A 19,225-nucleotide genomic window follows, 5' to 3' on the forward strand; every position below is an offset into this window, starting at 1 on the left:
AATATGTCAGCCAGGAAAACATTTATTTTGCAAGAACCATTCCTTAGGGAACCACAAACATTGAAATATTGGTAAAGAAAGTAAGAATTCAATGGCAGATACATGATCAGAATCAAAAGAACCAGCTCTAAGTGGGCAAATTCCACTCTGGGCCTGTGTCTTCCCTGCTCAGTAAAGGGGAGGTTGGCCAAGATGACCTTGTAAGGCCCCTGCCAACCTGATGCAATCTGAAATTGCTGAGTTCTGGATTTCTTACACTCCATAATCCCTTGGTCCACTGGCACTCTATTTCCAAGTCAAGTGATGGTTTTTCTTATTGCTGAATCCACAAACTGAGTAAGGGTCTGAAAACCCAAGGGTACTCTGCAGCCTAAACATTACCAAAACTGAAGGTTTTATAGCTGCAGCTATCTCCCTTGTGAAAAAAGAGGATAGATGGCACTAACAGTAAAGAATCTCTTTCATCTGAAAGGAGGTACTTCAAGTCCTGTGGCACCCCAAAAATTCCAGCTACATTTGTAGCATGCAAACATATCCCTGAGACTTCTTATTTCTCCTCACCTTGCTGGAACTACTTTTCTGACTCTAAGGCTAAATCAGCTGTTGTGAAATTTGAAGTCAGACTTGTTTCTATGCTCAGAATTAAACAACATACTCCAAGTGGGAAGTATTCTGTAGAAGGACTCTCAGAACCACAGAGAGAAGAGACCTCCAAGCTCATCCAGCCCAACCTTCCACCCAGCACTGAAGGGCCAACACTAAACCATGTCCCTAAGCACCAGCTCCACAGGCTGCTTGAGCACCTCCAAGGATGAGGACTGCAGCACTGCCCTGGGCAGAACATTCCAGTGTCTCAGAAGCCTCTCTGGCAAGAAATATTTCCTAGCATCCAGCCTGAACCTTCCCTTGGGCAGCTTGGAACCATCTCCTCTGCTCCTGTCCCTTGGCACCAAGGAGCAGAGGCTGCCCCCTCCTCACTCCAACCTCCCTGCAGGGAGCTGTAGAGAGCAAGGAGGTCTCCCTCAGCCTCCTCTTCTCCAGCCTGCACACCCCAGCTCCCTCAGCCCCTCCTCACAGCCCAGCTGCTCCAGGCCCTTCTCCAGCCTCGCTGCCCTGCTCTGCACAGGCTGCAGCCCCTCAGTGTCCTTCCTGCAGTGAGGGGCCCAGAGCTGAACACAGCACTCGAGCTGTGGCCTGCCCAGTGCTGAGCACAGGAGGATGATCCCCTCCTGTCCCTGCTGCCCACCCTGTCTCTGCCCCAAGCCAGGATGCCATTGGCTTTCTTGCCCACCTGGGCACTGCTGGCTCATATTTCATTGACTGCCAACCAGCACCCCCAGGTCCCACTCTGAGTTGCTGCTTTCCAAGCACACCCCCAGGTCTGCAGCTCTCCATGAGGTTGTTGTGACCCAGGGGCAGGACCTGGCACTTACCCTTGTTGAACTTCACAGTATCACCAAGGTTGGAAGAGACCTCACAGATCATCAAGTCCAACCCTTTAGCACAGAGCTCAAGGCCAGACCATGGCACCAAGTGCCACGTCCAGTCCTGCCTTGAACAGCTCCAGGGACGGCGACTCCACCACCTCCCCGGGCAGCCCATTCCAGTGTCCAATGACTCTCTCAGGGAAGAACTTTCTCCTCACCTCCAGCCTAAATCTCCCCTGGTGCAGCTTGAGGCTGTGTCCTCTTGGCTGCCCAGGCTGTGTCCTCTTGGGCTGCCCAGGGAGGTGGTGGAGGCACCGTCCCTCGGGGTCTTCAAGAAAAGACTGGATGAGGCACTTAGTGCCATGGTCTGGTTGATTGGCTAGGGCTGGGTGCTAGGTTGGACTGGATGAGCTTGGAGGTCTCTTCCAACCTGCTTGATTCTATGATTCTATGATTCTCTTGTTCTGGTGCTGGCCACCTGAGAGAAGAGAGCAACCTCCTCCTGGCCACAACCTCCCCTCAGGTAGTTGCAGACAGCAATAAGGTCACCCCTGAGCCTCCTCTTCTCCAGGCTAACCAATCCCAGCTCCCTCAGCCTCTCCTCGTAGGGCTGTGCTCAAGGCCTCTCCCCAGCCTCGTTGCCCTTCTCTGGACACGCTCAAGCATCTCAATGTCCCTCCTAAACTGGGGGGCCCAGAACTGAACACAGCACTCAAGGTGTGGTCTGACCAGTGCAGAGTACAGGGGCAGAATGACCTCCCTGCTCCTGCTGGCCACACCATTCCTGAGGCAGGCCAGGATGCCACTGGCTCTCTTGGCCACCTGGGCACACTGCTGGCTCATGTTCAGGTGGGTATCAATCAGCACCCCCAGATCCCTCTCTGTCTGGCTGCTCTCAGCCACTCTGACCCCAGCCTGTATCTCTGCATGGGGTTGCTGTGGCCAAAGTGCAGCACCCTGCACTTGGAGCTATTGAAGCCATCCCCTTGGACTCTGCCCATCTGTGCAGGCGGTCAAGGTCCTGCTGCAGAGCCCTTCTGCCCTCCAGCCCAGCCACATCTGCCCCCAGCTTGGTGTCATCTGCAAACTTCTTACAATTAGCCTTAACCCATAGGTCTAACCAGTCCAGGTCCTGCTGCAAAGCCTCCCTGCCTTCTAGCAGATGGACACAGAAAACACCATTCACACAAACTCGATAGGAGCTAACATTTGTAGCTGTTCTGTGTGGTCAGTAAGCATTTTGTAAGTCTGGGAGGTATAGTATCTGCTTAGTAAGAATGGAGTATCCTGCAATCATAGAATCACAGAATGGTCTGGGTTGGAAGGGACCTCCAGAGCTCATCCAGTCCAACCTCTCCCTGCAGCCAGCAGGGGCATCCTCCCATAGATCACGTTGTTCACAGTATCACCAAGGTTGGAAGAGACCTCATAGATCATCAAGTCCAGCCCTTTACCTCAGAGCTCAGGTTGTTCAGAGCTCTTTCCATCCTGACCTTGAATATTGAGGGATGGGGATCCAACCACCTCCCTGGGCAACCTGTTCCAATGTTCCACAACCTTCATAGTACAGAACTTGTGAGAAATGAAGTTTGAGTTTTAAGAGGAAGTGAAAGTTTTATTTGGGGATTATTATTTTTTATTAACTTTATAGCTAATGACAATTTAATAGCCTGCTGAGGAGGTTTTCAGACACATTAATATGGCAGCTTATTAAAATGAGAGATGTGAATGCAGTAAAAAGTAGATGTGCTAAATAGTCCTGGATCGTGGCTGCAAACTTATTTCAGGTGGATCTGAAGAAGATAAACACTTGTTAAATATATTTGATGTAGTGAAGCAACTTGCAATATTGCCTTTTAAAGGGTAGAAAAAATTTATTAGCCTCAGCAGTAACTATTTGGCCAGTCAGGGAGAACTGCAGAACAGTAGAAAATTTCACTTGTTTGGGGTTTTTATAACATCTCCATAATTATAACTTTCATTTTGGAGCTGCTCATTCCCAGAAGGAGCAAGCTGACTGCCTGTCTGCAGGATGTTTATCAGCTCCAGTGAAATAATGCAGTTGCTGTTCTTACACTTACCTCCAGGTCAGGGAGGGTTTGCTGATGCTAAGATCAGGAGTGAGAATAATGAACCTCATGAGATTTAATAAGAGTGCAGGGCTCTGCACCTGGACCAGAACAACCCTCACTGTCAATACAGGCTGGGGGAGGAGGTGATAGAAAGCAGTCCTGAGGAAAAGAACTTGGGGATGCTGATGGAGGAGAAGCTGGACAGGAGCAGGCAGTGTGACCTTGCAGCACAGAAGGCCAAGGGCAGCCTGGGCTGCATCCAAAGCAGCGTGGCCAGAGAGAGAGAGAGAGGGGAGCCTGCCCCTCAGCTCTGCTGAGACCTCACCTGCAGGGCTGCATCCAGATGTGAAGCCCTCAACATAGGAAGGGCATGGACCTGATGAAGCAGGTCCAGAGGAGAGCCATGGAAATGATCAGGGGATTGGAGCAGCTCTGCTAGGAGGACAGGCTGAGGGAACTGGGGATGTCCAGCCTGGAGAAGAGCAGCCTGCCAGGACCTGAATGGGCTACAAGAGAGATTGTTTGCAAAGACCTGCAGGGACAGGACGAGGGCAATGGCTTCAAACTAGAGCAGAGCAGATTGAGACTGGATGTGAGGAACAAGTTCTGCAGCAGGAGGGTGCTGGAACACTCCCAACAGGTTACCCAGGGAGGTGGTTGTGTCCCTATCCCTGGAGATAATCCAGGTGTGACTGGAAAGGGCTGTGGGATCATGATCTAGTGGAGAATGACTCTGCTGACTACAGAGGGGATTGGACTGGATGACCTTTGGAGATAACTTCCAATCCAGACCATTCTGTGTTTCTATGTCCAAATCATGCAGTAATTTATGGAGCTAAGAGCTTGCATGAAAAAAAAAGATCCTACTATTTACAGCCATTGAGACACCTCACTGCAAGGAAAACATTCGAGCTCCAAGCCATGCAAATGAACCTCTTGTACATAAACTGTGTGCAACTACCACTTGCTTTCCTAGCTGTGAAAACTTCCCTTCCCCTTCCAAGGCACTGCAAGGCTTTGCATGTCAGTTGGCTTCTGTAATGAGATCATTAATCAGGTATCAGTGTTTTGGGACACTCTAGGGGTCAGCAATTCTTTAAAATTATGAGGAATCCTATAAGGAGCCACTGAGCTGGTCTGAATCTTGTGCAGCAGCTTGGCAGCTTGGTCAGTTTTATTGACAAGGAGATGATGTAGCAATATTTTCAACACATTGAGCATTAAAAACACATCATTTTTTATTGTTTTTTGCTGGTCAGTGAAGAGCTTGAGGGAGAGGACAGAGAGGGGCACAATATTCTGGGCTTTTCATCATGCATACTCCAAGGGAATGTACTGTCTGCTGCATAATCCCTACCTTAGCTGCTAGCACAGGAGGAGAAAAAGAGGTTGGAATGAGGTGGGAGTTGGTCTCTTCCCCCAAGCAACAAGCAATAGGATGAGAGGAAATGGCCTCAAGTTGCAGCAGTGGAGGATTAGGTTGGATATTTGAAGAAACTTCTTCACTGAAAGGCTTCTCAAGCACTTGAATGTTCTTATGGATGTGATGGGGTCCCCATTCCTGAAGGGATTTGCAAGAAAAGACTGGATGAGGCACTTAGTGCCATGGTCTAGTTGGCTGGATAGGGCTGGGGGATAGGTTGGACTGGATGAGCTTGGAGGTCTCTTCCAACCTGGTTGATTCTGTGATTCTGTGAATTCTCTTTACTGCTGATCAATAGTTAAGGGGAGAGTGTCAGGAGGATGCAACCAGACCCTTCTGAGTGTGGTCACAAAGTGACCAAGGCAAGGAGGGCAATGCCTGCTGCAGAGGTGGAGTTTGATGACTCAAGTGAAGGAATTAGGGGGAGGAGAAGTGGATGTACAGCCCTCCTGTCCTGTTGGGCATACAGTGAGTGCTGCTGACTGGCTGGGAGGCTTTGTGTGCTCAAACCTTTTCCCTCACTCTCAAAAATGTGACTTGAGCATTGAGTCAGAACCATGTAGATGTGGTGCTGAGGGAGATGCTGTAGTGGTGAGCTGGCAGTGCAGAGTAGCAAATGGTTGGACTTCATGGTCTTAGATGTCTCTTCCAACCAAAACTGTTCTGTGGTTGTCAGTGGTGTCAAGGGACAGGAACTGGAACGCAGAAGGTTCCACACAAACACTGGGAAGAAATCTTTCCCTTTGAAGGTGGCAGAGCAGTGACCCAGGCTGCCCAGAGAGGCTGTGGAGTCTCCCAACTCTGGAGGCATTCCCAGCTCACCTGTGTGACTTACCCTGGATGATCTTGCTCTAGCAGGGAAGCTGGACTGGATGATTTTCAGAGGTCACTTCCCAGCCCTTCCATCCTGTAAATCTGTGATTACAGCAAAAATAATGCAAGTGACCAGAAAATAAAGCAGCTTATCACAATGAGCCTGATTTACCATTCATTCAATCAATGTTATGCTGCAGAATGAGCTGAAATTGTAGTTAGTTTGGGTAAAAGATTTCTAAAATGAAGGATTTAACATTTGGCAGTTTCCTGTTAGATCCCCAGTTGCACAGAAAGCTTACAGGCAGCTTTTAGCACCAAGTAAACATATTTATTGTCTCTTCTGAAATTAGTATTGCAGAAGTTCCTTTCAGGCAGGCAACTCTGCAAAAGGCTTCAAGGCAGAAAAAGGCAGCAAGCTCTTTCTACCAGTATTCCAGATCTTGTTATTTTTTATTGTCTGGAGAAGTAGATTAGCTGTCACTAGCAGCAGGAATTCACTCCTGCCTCTTTCAGCTGGTGCTGATCATCAGTTCAAGCCTCCTGTATGTGAGGTGTTTCACTTGCCCCGATCTACATGGCTAACACAGAGCACAACCTCCTCGTTTAACCACCTGAATAAACCAGCACCATTTTCAGAGGAGCTTCCCTCTCACATATTGATTGGCATTACACTTTCATCTCCAAGAAAACAAACAAACAAAGCCTTCCATATAAAGGCCTGAATGACTAACAGTTCTGTCAGAGTCAGGTTGGAGGCCTGTAGACAGTGATGTTCCCCAGGGTCCAGTTTTGTTCAATATCTTTATCAACAACCTTGATAAGGGCATTGATTGATAGATAGATAGATAGTAGATAAATGGATGGTGTGCTAGTTTGAAGCTAGCTGGAATGGAATCATAGAATCACTGAGGTTGGAAGAGACCTCCAAGCTCATCCAGTCCAACCTATCCCCCAGCCCTATCCAGTCAACCAGACCATGGCACTAAATGCCTCATCCAGGCTTTGCTTGAATACCTTCAGGGACAGTGACTCCACCACCTCCCTGGGCAGCCCATTCCAATGCCAATCACTCTCTCTGACAACAACTTCCTCCTAACATCCAGCCTAGACCTGCCCTGGCACAACTTGAGACTGTGTCCCCTACTTCTATTGGTAGTTGCCTGGGAGAAGAGACCAACCCCACCTGGCTACAGCCTCCCTTCAGGTAGTTGCAGACAGCAATGAGGTCTGTCCTGAGCCTCCTCTTCTGCAGGCTGCACACCCCCAGCTCCCTCAGCCTCTCCTCACAGGGTTTGTGTTCCAGGCCCCTCACCAGCTTTGTTGCCCTTCTCTGGACACCTTCCAGCACCTCAACATCTCTCTTCATTGAGGGGCCCTGAACTGGGCACAGTACCCAAGGTGTGTCCTGAGCAGTGTTGAGTACAGGGGCAGAATAACCTCCCTTGTCCTACTGGTGAGAAGAATTAGATTATAGGCTGTAAAAAAGAAACAATGCTGATGTCTGTTTCACGCATAGGCTTGCTGAGACATATAAAAACAAGAACATAAATGTAGATAACAGAGTTGCTCTCTGGCTCTGGCTCCTTGCTTTTCTCTCCCTGACCTGCTGTCTGTGTAACCAATCCCTCTGCTTCCTAACTCTCCTGGCTGATTCTCCAAACTCACCTTGAACACAAAGCAAAGTCTGGGATAAGGTAGAGGGGTGGAAAGGAGGTGGAAGGGTGGGGACCTAGATGGATAAGTGGATGGATAGACTGTAGGTAGATGGATGACTGGATAGATGGATGGACAGACAGATAGATAGTAGATAGATGGATGGATAGATAAGTAGATAGATAGTAGATGGATGGATGGCTGGATAGATGGATGAGTGGGTGGATAGATAGATAGTAGATAGATGGGTGGATAGAAAGGTAGATAGATAGTAGATGGATGGATAGATAGGTAGTTAGATAGTAGATGGATGGATGGATAGATAGATGGATGGGTAGATAGGTAGATAGATAGATGGATGGATGGATAGATAGATGGCTGGATAGATAGATAGCAGATGGATGGATGGATAGAAAGGTAGATAGATAGTAGATGGATGGATAGAAAGGTAGATAGATAGTAGACAGATAGATAGATAGTAGATGGATGGATGGATGGATAGATAGATAGTAGATAGATAGATGGATGGATAGAAAGGTAGATAGATAGTAGACAGATAGATAGATAGTAGATGGATGGCTGGCTGTATAGATAGATGGATGGATAGTTAGTAGATGGATGGATAGAAAGGTAGGTAGATAGATAGTAGATAGATAGATGGATAGATAGACAGATAGTAGATGGGTGATAGAGAGGTAGATAGATAGTAGATGCATGGATGGATAGAGGGATGGATAGATAGGTAGACAGATGGATAGATAGATAGTAGATAGGTGGATGGATGGATAGAGGGATGAATGGATAGATAGATAGTAGGTAGATGGATGGATAGACAGATAGATAGTAGATGGATGGATAGACAGATAGATAGTAGATGGATGGATGGGTAGATAGATAGTAGATAGATGGATGGATAGAGAGTAGATAGATAGTAGATAGATGGATAGATAGATAGTAGATAGGTGGATGGATAGAGGAATAGATTAATTAATAGACAGACAGATAATAGGTTGATTTTCATATATTTATATGAGGGTCCTGAGAGACTGGCACAGGTTGCCTGGGGAGGTAGTGGAAGCCTCATCCCTGGAGGTTTTTAAGGCCAGGCTGCATGTGGCTCTGAGCAACCTCATCTAGAGTGAGATGTCCTTACCCATGGCAGGAGGTTTGGAATTAGATGATCTTGGAGATCCCTTCCAGCCTCAGCAATTCTGTGATTTTATATTTAGCTGTGCTTACTCAAAACCAGCATCATTCTGGACAATGGAAATAAAGGGCAGTGGAAAAGAAATCGAAGCTGGCCAGCAGCCATTTTTATTTCCTTGGAGGTTTAAAGTGTTGGCAGTGAATAAGATGCAGAGGTGTGAAGACTTGAGATTTCATGTCTTCAAGAATAAGCCGTATTGATGTGCTTTACAACTAACAGCATTCAAATGTCAGCATATTTCTACATGTTTTTTTTTTTCTTTCTGTTTCTTACGAGTTTCTGAACATCAGGTGAAGCTTTTGACACATTTGAACCTCCTCTCCATAATTAGAATGTTAGAATTTGGCAGTCAAATAAGAACTGCAGAATCATTTACCGCTAGAAGGAATTGCTGTGAGCGAACAGCGAGTCAGGACATTCAGAGAGGTGGCCACCAGGTGAGAAATGGAAATGATGTGTCTGGAAATGGCAGGGAGATTTTCCATTTGAATTAGCAAAAGTTTAGTAAGAATTCACAGCAAACAGCCCCTTGTCTACATCAGGGGAAATAGAGCAGCTCCCATACCACTTGCATTTTAAAGTACATTTAAGGAGGCTGGAAGGAAAAATACAGAGGGTCAGAGGACTTTGATTTGGTCCCATGATGTAGGAACTGCTTGAGGATGGCAAGGCATAGGGGTTCAGTAGCAAACCCTTCTTGTCTGTTTCCACTCTTGTCTTATGCTTAGTTGAGCCAGTTTCATAGTACTGACTCAAGGATGGCCGGAGAAGATCTCAGAATCACAGAATGTTAGGAGCTGGAAGGGACCTCAGCAGCTCCTTCAGACCAAACCCCCTGCCAGAACATGAGCACCTGGAGCAGGTCACACAGGAACACATCCAGGTGGGGTTTGAAATCTCCAGAAAAGAAGACTCCACAACCCCCCTTGGCAGCCTCTTCCAGGTTTCTGTCACCCTCACAGACAAAAAAAATCCTCCTCCTGTTTCCACGGCGCTTCCTATGCCTCAGCTTCCACCACTGCCCCTTGTGCTGTCATTGGGCATCACCCAGCAGAGCCTGGCCCCAGCCTCTGCCCACTCACCCTGCACATCTTTATCAGTATGACTGAGGTCACCTCCCAGGATCCTCCTCTCCCAGCAGCACAGACACAGCTCCCTCAGGCTTCCCTCTTAAGGAGGATCCTTCTATTGCCTTCAGCATCTTTGTGTCTCTGTGCTGGACTCTCTCAAGCAGTTCCCTGAGGTCAGGGGCCCAGAACTGGACACAATATTCCAGATGTGGCCTCAGCAGGGCTGAACAGAGGGGCAGGAGAACCTCTCTGGACCTACTCAGCACAGCCCTTCTAATCCAGCCCAGGATGCCCTTGGCCTTCTTGGCCACCAGAGCACATTGATGGCTCCTGGGCATCCTTCAATCCACTAGGACCCCCATAGCCTTTTCCCCTTCGCTGCTCTCCAGCAGGTCAGTCTCCAAATTACACTGCTCCCTGAGGTTGTTCTTTCCCAGGTGCCAGACTCTCTCCTTGCCCTCGTTGGATTTCATTCCGTGTCTCCCTGCCAAACTCTCAGCCTGCCTAAGTCTGGCTGTATGGCAGCACAACTGTCCTATGTGGCAGCCACCCCACCCATTTTGGTGCCATCAGCAAACTTGCTGACAGTGCTCTCTGTGCCTTCATCCAAGCTGTTAATGAATACATTGAATAGCACTGTCCCAGTACTGACCCCTAAGGGACTGCACTAGATAGATGGTAATGTCACCTGCTGTCTGGCTTCACGTTTACATCTTTCTCTGCATGCACACCATCAGATGATAGAAAATACTTCCCCAACAAATTCAGGGTGGTCACATTTTCATCTTTCCTTGGTCATGATCAAATTATTTGTGCCTCTAGTTTTATAACTTGGCAATGCTTCAATTTACATTTCCCCACCCACAGGATCCCAGGAAGTTAGGAGTTAGAGGGGACCTCTGGAGAGCTTCCAGTCCAACCCCCCTGCCAGAGCAGGACCAGAGAATCCAGCACAGGTGACACAGGAACACATCCAGACAGGGCTGCAGAGGAGACTCCACAACCTCTCTGGGCAGCCTGTGCCACTGCTCTCTCACCCTTACAGCAAAGAAGTTCTTCCTCATGCTGAGATGCAACTTCCTGTGCTGCAGTTTCCATCCCTTGCCCGTTGTCTAGGACAGGCAGGGCACAAGTGAGCAGAGACTGTCCCTGTCTCTTCCTTCCTGAGCCCCAGTCCTCAGCTGTTGATAGACACTGATTAGATCCCCAAACTCACGTATCCTTTTTTTTCCCCACTTGAGCAGCCTGCCAAATGACTTGGATTCAAATTGCTACCTTCTGCCATTTATTCCAACACCTTCCTAAGCTTATGAGCTGAAAGTGTTTCATTTTATTGTGGTCTTGAGCAGTGACCATGAATGCTGCCAGTATGGCCTGGAAAGGGGGAGAAGAGAGCCAGTGGCATCCTGGCCTGCATCAGGAATGGTGTGGCCAGCAGGAGCAGGGAGGTCATTCTGCCCCTGTACTCTGCACTGCTTAGACCACACCTTGAGTGCTGTGTTCAGTTCTGGGCCCCCCAGTTTAGGAGGGACATTGAGATGCTTGAGCGTGTCCAGAGAAGGGCAACGAGGCTGGGGAGAGGCCTTGAGCACAGCCCTACGAGGAGAGGCTGAGGGAGCTGGGATTGGTTAGCCTGGAGAAGAGGAGGCTCAGGGCAGACCTTATTGCTGTCTACAGCTACCTGAGGTGAGGTTGTGGCCAGGAGGAGGTTGCTCTCTTCTCTCAGGTGGCCAGCACCAGAACAAGAGGACACAGCCTCAGGCTGCGCCAGGGGAGATTTAGGCTGGAGGTGAGGAGAAAGTTCTTCCCTGAGAGAGTCATTGGACACTGGAATGGGCTGCCCGGGGAGGTGGTGGAGTCGCCGTCCCTGGAGCTGTTCAAGGCAGGACTGGACGTGGCACTTGGTGCCATGGTCTGGCCTTGAGCTCTGTGCTAAAGGGTTGGACTTGATGATCTGTGAGGTCTCTTCCAACCTTGGTGATACTGGGATGCTGTGATACTGTGAATTTCTGTAGTGCAGGATTATGTTTCGAGCTCAAGTCACAACCATAAGTCTGAATGTGAAGGAAGCACAACACAAGCATGCAACAATATAACAAGGAGTTTAGCAAGTCACTGTGATTTCCAGCATTTGCTCAGGCATGGCAGGCCTCGTTTGCACATTTTAGTTCAATTTACAGTATGTATTTAATAAGGAGGAATCAACCTTGCTCCTTGCGTGCGCCACACCAACTGCGATATAAACCATGTCAGAACTAAGTGGTAACCTCTGCTGCTGCCTCAGCAAATGCCTCTTTGTATCTACAGCTTTGTCAAAAAGGCAATAAAGCAAAAAGCCTGTTCCTGTCACTATGGAGATGGAAGCTCTATTTATTTCAAATGAAATTCTAAGACAGGCTGCTTTGGTTTTTTGGGTTGGTGGTTTCTTTTTTGGAGTGTACACAGTTTATGGCTGTCATTTAGAAGCAGCAAATCTTTACCCTTGGTAAAACTGCCTTCCAGATGAAGAAATATGATGTTTACTGAGGGATAAACAATTTCAAGAGGACAGGGGGTGTTAGTTCTGAGATGAGTCATGTGAATTTTGAAAATTAAGAAGTACCAGCAGCATGCTGGATGTTAAGAACAAGTTCTGCAATGAGGTGGTGCTGGAACACTAGAACGGGTTGTCCAGGGAGGTGGTTGAGGTCTCAGCCCTGGAGATCACAGTATCCCAGTATCACAGTATCACCAAGGTTGGAAGAGACCTCACAGATCATCAAGTCCAACCCTTTAGCACAGAGCTCAAGGCCAGACCATGGCACCAAGTGCCACGTCCAGTCCTGCCTTGAACAGCTCCAGGGACGGCGACTCCACCACCTCCCCGGGCAGCCCATTCCAGTGTCCAATTACTCTCTCAGGGAAGAACTTTCTCCTCATCTCCAGCCTAAATCTCCCCTGGTGTAGCTTGAGATGTTCAAGGTGAGGCTCAACAGGGCTCTGGGCAACCTAATCTAGTTGAGGATGTCCCTGCTGAGTGCAGAGGGGGTCCAACTGGATGACCTTTGGAGGTCCCTTCCAATCCAAACCATTCCGAGCTTGTATGATTGTGTGTGTGTGTGTGTTAGAGATATGTTTAATAAACCAAAGATTCCAAGTCTGTGGGAACATGAACTTTACCTGAGGTGGAACAAGCAAGTTTTCCAGAAGCTATTTTTTCAATCGGAAAAGGACAAAACCAGTTGAGATTGAGTTACAGCCACCCTGAATCCTCATGCATAGCCCAGGTGGATTCTTATTCACTCCTTTGACAGGCATGAAAGAAAAGCATTGTGTTCTGGATGTGAGGGAGTGGGAAATGTAAGTATGAGGCTATGGAACAGGTTGCTCAGAGAGGTGGTCAGGGCCCCATCCCTGGAGATATTCCAGGTGAAGCTGGACAGGGCTCTGGACAACCTGATCTAGTTGAGTCTGGAAAGGAGAAGGCTCTGAGACCTTCTTGTGGCCTTCCAGTATCTGAAGGGGGCCACAAGAAAGATAGGGAGTGTGTGTCAGGTGGTGGTAGGACTGAGGGTAATGGATCCAAGCTAGAGGAGGGGAGATTAAGATTAGACCTTAGGAAGAAGTTCTTCATCATGAGAGTGGTGAGAGACTGGCACAGGTTGCCCAGGAATGTGGTGGAAGACTCATCCCTGGATGCTTTTAAGGCCAGACTGGATGTGGCTCTGGGCAAGCTGATCTAGTGTGAGGTGTTAAAGAAAAGCCTGGATGAGGCACTTAGTGCCATGGTCTGGTTGACTGGCTAGGGCTGGGGGATAGGTTGGACTGGATGAGCTTGGAGGTCTCTTCCAACCTGGTTGGTTCTATGATTCTATGTGTCCTTGCCCACATGAGGGGTTTTGAAAGTGGATGATCCTTGTGGTCCCTTCCAGCTCTGACAGTTCTGTGATGACAGGCAGAAAAAGAATCATTGTTACTCAAGCACACAAGCAGCTTTTAAAAGCTGACTTTGTTTTAGTTGACATTGGTGCTGATGCTATACAGGTTTAATATGTGAAAGAGCTTTGTCATAAATCACTGTCTCCACTTGGTCTTTTACTTCATTTACATTTGCTTCTCTTCAGGAACCCTGTGTGTACATAATGCTTCCATGTTTTGTGCCAAATTTTCTTCCACACTTTCATATCTCTGGAATAAATATTGGAACATCATTTCAAAGGGGGAAGAACAAATCAGGCTTGATGTAAACTTCTCCCCATCTTACAGTGTACACAGAGCAGGGAGCACAATTGCAGCTGCTGCTGGTGAACACCCAGTGTCTGGAGCTGTGGTGGAAGGCTAATAAGCCTAAAACATGTCCTGGCTTACTCCACCCTTCTGCTGATGGGGGAAGCAAGGGCAGGAGGAAAACTAAGGCTTGGGCCATTATGTCGCCTTCCAAAGTGACAAACAGGTGTTTGTGCACTTGTGAGTGTCTTGCCCAAATAATGGTAAGCAAGCTCTGGTTTCACCTTATATGATCAGTTTGGCAAAGTGCCATTCTGATTGGTGAACCTCTGTGGCCAAAGGAGCCATTACCATCACAGCATCACAGGATGTTAGGGGTTGGAAGGGACCCAAGGAGATCATCCAGTCCAACCCCCCTGCCAGAGCAGGACCACACAGTCTAGCTCAGGTCACAGAGGAACACATCCAGACAGGCCTTGAAAGGCTTCAGAGAAGGAGACCCCACAACCTCTCTGGGCAGCCTGTGCCAGAGCTCTGGGACCCTTGCAGTAAAGAAGTTCTCCCTTGTGTTAAGGTAGAACCTCTTGTGCTGCAACTTAGACCACAAGAGCCAACTTATGCCTCTCAAGCAAGTAATATAAATTTCAAGCAGGAAAAGTTCAAAGTCAGTGAAAATACTCCAAATGTTCAAACTGTTGTGGCTCCAACTCAGGAAATGCTTACAAAGAGTTTCCTGAATGAGCCCAAGTGTTACATCTAGACTGAAAGCCTGAGAAGTTAAAAGCAAAACCACTCAGTCCTCTCAAAAAGTGCAAACCAAGACCACTTCTTCAAACATCCTGGAGCTCTTTAGTCTGGAGACTCTTAATGCTCAGCAAGAGCTAAAGGGTGGAGATCAAGAGGATGTGGCCAGAGTCTTTTCAGCAGTTCTCAGTGATAGGACAAGGAGCACTGGGCACAAATTAGAAGAAGGGAATTGCCACCTAAACACAAGGAGGAACTTATTTGCCATGATGAGGGCAGCAGAGCCCTGGAGCAGGCTGCCCAGAGAGACTGTGAAGTCTCCTCCTCTGGAGAGATTCTAACCCCCCCTGGCCATTGTGATCCTGGACAAGTTGCTGTGGGTGCCTCTGCTTTAACAAGGCAGTTGGACTGGATGATCTCCAGAGGCCCCTCCCAACCCTCACCACTCTGTGACTCTGTGAACAGAGATGCAGAATTACAGAATGTCAGAGGCTGGAAGGGACCTCCAAAACTCATCCACTCCAACACCCCTGCCAGAGCAGGAGCACCTACAGCAGATCACACAGGAGCACATCCTGGTGGGGTTCCAATTATCTCCAGAGAAGGAGACTCCACAACCCCCCTGGGCAGTCTCTTCCAGTCTGCTATCACCCTCACAGGGAAAAAAATTCCTCCTCCTGTTTCCATGGAACTTCCAAGGCCTCAACTTCCACCATTGCCCCTTGTCCTGTCATTGGGCATCACCAAGCAGAGCCTGGCTCCAGCCTCCTGCCACTCACCCTTTACAAACATTGATGAGGTCACCTCTCAGTCTCCTCCTCTCCCAGCAGCACAGCCCCAGCTCCCTCAGGCTCTCCTCGTAAGAGAGATGTTCCATTCCCTTAACCATCTTTGTGACTCTATGCTGAACTCTCTCAAGATGTTCTATGTCCCTCTTGATTTGGAGGGCCCAGAACCAGACACAGTAATCCAGATGCAGCCTCCCTGGAGTCTGTAGTGGAATTGTCCACTCCAACCATTCTCTAACTCTATAGTAAAGTCTGGATCTAAACCAAATCCCTCAGCACCACATCTCTTCACCTTTGGCATACCTTCAGTGGTGCTGACAACCATCTGCAGAGTCAATTCCAGTGGCAGAGAATACTTATGGGGAAATGGAGATTCCCTGCAGTATCAGCAGTGCAGTGCAAGGGAGGTGATGTTGGAAAGGCAAAGGAAGCTCTCAGAGGAGTAGGGAAAACTTATTAACAGGGAATGATAAGGGAAAACACAAAAGTATTCTGAGGTCACTGAATCATAGAATTGTTTCAGTAAGGAAAGACCTTTACTGCCATCAGGTCCAACCAGCAGCTAACTCAGCCAGGGCTGCTGCTAACCCATTGCCCTCAGCATCACATCTCTGCCTCTTGGAAACAGGTCCAGGAATGGGGATCCAACCACCTCTCTGAGTTGGCTGTTCCAGTGGTTGAGAATCCTTTCACTAAAGAGGTTTCTTCTAAATGTCCAGCCTAAACCTTCCCTGCTGTGACTTGAGGCCATTTCTTTTGTTCCTATCAGTCCTTACTAGAGTGAAGAGACCAGCACCCACCTGGCTTCAACCTCCTTCCATGTAGTTAAGTTACTGAGAGGTGATTTACTTTTTCATTTCTGGCATGAAACAGCTGCCAACAGGACTGATATATTTTTTTTCCAGAAGCCTAACAACATTTAGAGTTTGGTTTCCTCTGTGAAGGTTTATTACTGTTTGTAAAACCAGCCAGCTAGGTATGTTCAGTGCAAGCAGAGCAGTCCATAAAGAAAGGGATAAGAACCTTCAGGCACAAACTGGTCCCCACTATTTGCTTCCTGCAGTGGTGGCCATTATTCTAGAGCCATGCTCAGTTTGAGACTTGGAATGCTCTTCATTTCATATCCAAAATTCCAGCAGCTGCTCACGACAGAGCCTGTGGAGTTCAGAGGGAAGCCGCAGGCAAGGATGTAAAAACTGCAGCCAAAGAAGACCTTTGAAAAACCACAACAGTGAGCTCTGCAAGATACTCAGTGGCAGCAAATCACTAGTGAAAGGAAGAGAGAAATAACCTGGCCAAAGGAAGGAACTAGGAACTGGAAAGGAAAGGAACTCTCAATGGAAGAAGGAAAGGATGAACTCAGAAGGAAAGAACTTGGGAGGAAGTCAGAACATGTAACTGTGCTCAGAAGGAAGGGAGGAAGGAAGGGAAGGAGGAGGGAAGGAACTCAGGAGAAAGAAAGAAAGAAAGAAAGAAAGAAAGAAAGAAAGAAAGAAAGAAAGAAAGAAAGAAAGAAAGAAAGAAAGAAAGAAAGAAAGAAAGAAAGAAAGAAAGAAAGAAAGAAAGAAAGAAAGAAAGAAAGAAAGAAAGAAAGAAAGAAAGAAAGAAAGAAAGAAAGAAAGAAAGAAAGGGAAAGAAAGAAAGAAAGAAAGAAAGAAAGAAAGAAAGAAAGAAAGAAAGAAAGAAAGAAAGAAAGAAAGAAAGAAAGAAAGGGAAGGAAAGAAAGAAAGGGAAGGAAAGAAAGAAAGAAAGAAAGAAAGAAAGAAAGAAAGAAAGAAAGAAAGAAAGAAAGAAAGAAAGAAAGAAAGAAAGAAAGAAAGAAAGAAAGAAAGAAAGAAAGGGGAAGGAAAGAAAGAAAGAAAGAAAGAAAGAAAGAAAGAAAGAAAGAAAGAAAGAAAGAAAGAAAGAAAGAAAGAAAGAGAAGGAAAGAAAGAAAGGGAAGGAAAGAAAGAAAGAAAGAAAGAAAGAAAGAAAGAAAGAAAGAAAGAAAGAAAGAAAGAAAGAAAGAAAGAAAGAAAGAAAGAAAGAAAGAAAGAAAGGGAAGGAAAGAAAGAAAGAAAGAAAGAAAGAAAGAAAGAAAGAAAGAAAGAAAGAAAGAAAGAAAGAAAGAAAGAAAGAAAGAAAGAAAGAAAGAAAGAAAGAAAGAAAGAAAGAAAGAAAGAAAGAAAGAAAGAAAGAAAGAAAGAAAGAAAGAAAGAAAGAAAGAAAGAGAAAAGGGAAGGAAGGGAAAGAAAGAAAAGAGAAGGAAAGAACTTGGGAGGAAGTCAGAACATGTAACTGAGCTCAGAAGGAAGGAAGGAAGGGAAGGAGGAGGGAAGGAACTCGGAGAAAGAAAGAAAAAAGGAAGGAAGGAACTCGGGAGGAAGTCAGAACATGTAACTGCACTCAGAAGGAAGGGAGGAGGGAAGGAACTCAGAAGGAGAAAGAAAGGAAAGGGAAGGAAGGAAGGAAGGGAGGGAAAGGAAGGGAGGGAGAGGGGCCCTCACTGCCAAAGGCAGGGTGTAGTTTGCACACTGTGTGAATCAGTGGTGCAGTCAGCATATCTGGGGGCTATGCACAGCCAGCAGCTGGAAAAGACTCTTACGCCTAAAGCTGCCACAAGAAAGCCACAGCCACAGATTCTCCTGGCACAGTGGCATTGCTCATGGCAGGGAGGAGTCTGAGCTTTTGAGAGAAGTGTTTCTGCAGAGGGTGCAGATGTGCTCAGATCTCTGTCCCATACATCTCTGTAAGGAGCTTTGATTCCCGCAGCCTCAGGACACAGGGCTGTATACAAAGCCAAACCAGCAGGATGCAAGCAGTGCAGCTCTACTCCAGAAGCTCTGCTCTAGCCCTTGGCCGCAGCACCAGCTGCTAATCCTTCTACACAGCTCCTTTTTCCCCCCATAGCTCTGGATGTTAGTGGATTGTTGTTCATATCAGTATCTAATCCAGGCAGGTTTTCAGCTCACACACACTGCTGCTGAGACAACTGCTTTGCAAAACATAACACATTGCACACTCTGAAAGACTTCTGCATCTTTTTAGTGCTCATCTATGTGGTACCTCTGAACCTTTAATTGAAAAGCTCAGCTCCACAGCTAATTGAGAGCAGCATTCACCAAACACTCGCCAGCTCTGTGCTCTTACCGTGCTGCAACAAACCAATATGCAGGATTGCTTCCTCTGAGCTGAATCTCTTCCTCCTTCCCCTGCTTATCTCTTCAGGGCTCACCTCTGCTTGCAGATGCAGAACTACATCATCATCAGTTCTTAGTTGGCCAATCACCTGTTGTGATGACTACCCTACCTATCTCCTTACTGTCATCTTCCAGCTTGACTTTTCCCTCCCATTTGCTTTCCCCCTCCACTGCCTTTTGCTTTCCCAGCTTCAAGCTGGGTAGTAATATTCCCTGGATGCAAAAGGGCTGGATAGCAAACAGAGCATCCCAAAATTAGTCCCAATACTGGGGATAAAATGGAGTTCCATCAAATTCTAAGCAGCATCATAATAATGCTTTGAGTTGGTTTCATCAGGCCTATCAGGGCAAAAAGCCAGGGAAGATGAGGATGAAGGGATGCAGCCAGCTAATTAAAGAGTTGTTTTCTGGAGTGATTGTACAACAGATTGTCTTTGGACACTGCAAGATAAAAATAATGGATTAAAAGGCCTGAAAGGAAGCAGCCTACAGGTGAAGCACGGGGAGATGGAGTACTGTGTTCAGCTCTGGAGGCCCTAGCATAAGAAGGACATGGGCCTGCTGGACCAGGTCCAGAGGAGTGCCACAAAGATGATCAGAGAGCTGAAGCACCTCTCATATGAAGACAGGCTGGGAGAGT

Source organism: Pogoniulus pusillus, chromosome 1 (assembly GCF_015220805.1).
Source record: "Pogoniulus pusillus isolate bPogPus1 chromosome 1, bPogPus1.pri, whole genome shotgun sequence".
Taxonomy (NCBI): Eukaryota; Metazoa; Chordata; class Aves; order Piciformes; family Lybiidae; genus Pogoniulus; species Pogoniulus pusillus.